This window comes from Somniosus microcephalus, unplaced genomic scaffold, assembly GCF_052327205.1.
Source record: "Somniosus microcephalus isolate GS21.2 unplaced genomic scaffold, FLI_Smic_1.0 unresolved_chr4, whole genome shotgun sequence".
NCBI classification, from domain to species: Eukaryota; Metazoa; Chordata; class Chondrichthyes; order Squaliformes; family Somniosidae; genus Somniosus; species Somniosus microcephalus.
Window position 1 is genome coordinate 28493694 of NW_028225182.1, and position 1596 is coordinate 28495289.

Sequence of the window (1596 nt, forward strand, 5' to 3'; positions counted from 1 at the left end):
TCACGTGCTTCCGCAGCAGGACGGGCCCCGGAGAAGTCAGCCATGTTGGTAGCGAGGTTCCCGTAATCGACTTCCTGGGGAAAACGAACATTTGCTCATGGGGGGTGGCGTTAATGGCAGTACAAAGCAGTGACCGGATGGAATGGAGCGCTGCCAGGAGGACTTCCTGCCAGCGAGAGGTTGGGAGGCCCTTAGACTTTAGGGCTAAGAGGACGGCCTTCCAAACTGTCGCGTTCTCCTTTCCACCTGGCCGTTCCCCCGGGGGTTGTAGCTGGTGGTCCGGCTCGCAGCAATACCTCTCGCGAGCAGGAACTGGCGAAGTTCCTCGCTCATGAAGGATGAGCCCCGGTCGCTATGTATATAGTTCGGGAACCCGAACAAGGCGAAGAGGTCGTTCAGGCATTTGATGGCCGTGGTACTGGTCATGTCTGGGCAGGGGATGGCGAAGGGGAAACGGGAGTACTCGTCAATAATGTTGAGGAAGTACACATTACGGTCAGAGGATGGGAGGGGCCCCTTAAAATCGATGCTCAAGCGCTCGAAGGGGCGGGTGGCCTTGATCAGGCTTGCTCTGTCCGGCCTATAGAAATGCGGTTTGCATTCGGCACAGACTTGGCAGTTCCTGGTCAAGGTCCTGACCTCCTCGATGGAGTAGGGCAGGTTGCGGGCCTTAATGAAGTGGTAAAGTCTAGTGACCCCGGGGTGGCAGAGGTCGTTGTGGAGGGTCCGCAGTCTATCAACTTGCGCTTTGGCGCATGTACCTCGTGATAGAGCATTTGGGGGCTCGTTGAGTTTACCAGGCTGGTACAAGATATCGTACTCGTAGTTGGAGAGCTCAATTCTCCACCTCAAGATCCTGTCGTTCTTGATTTTGCCCCTCAGCTTGTTATTAAACATAAAAGCAACCGAACGCTGGTCGGTGAGGAGGGTAAATCGTTTGCCTGCCAGGTAATGCCTCCAGCGTCGTACCGCTTCCACAATCGCCTGGGCCTCCTTCTCGACAGAAGAGTGTCGGATCTCAGGGCCCTGGAGGGTCCTTGAGAAGAAGGCCACAGGTCTCCCCGCCTGGTTAAGGGTTGCAGCTAGGGCGAAGTCGGATGCATCGCTCTCCACTTGGAAAGGGATGGACTCATCCACTGCGTGCATTGTGGCCTTCGCAATGTCTCCTTTTATGAGGGAGAAGGCTGCGCATGCTTCTGCTGTCAGGGGGAAGGAGGTGGACTTCATGAGGGGTCTGGCTTTGTCCGCATAATTGGGCACCCATTGGGCATAGTAAGCGAAGAGCCCCAGGGTTCTCTTCAGTGCCTTTTGACAGTGGGGAAGGGGAAGCTCCATGAGGGGGCGCATTCTTTCGGGGTCGTGGCCGATGACTCCATTCTCTACTACGCAGCCGAGGATGGCAAGGCGCGAGGTGTTAAACATACATTTCTCCTTATTGTAAGTGAGATTCAGCCGTTGGGCCGTACGGAGGAATTTCTCCAGATTAACATCGTGGTCCTGCTGGTCGTGGCCGCAAATGCTGACGTTATCTAGATAAGGAAACGTGGCCTGCAGCGTGTTCTGGTCAACCATCCGGTCCATCTCCCTTTGGAAGAC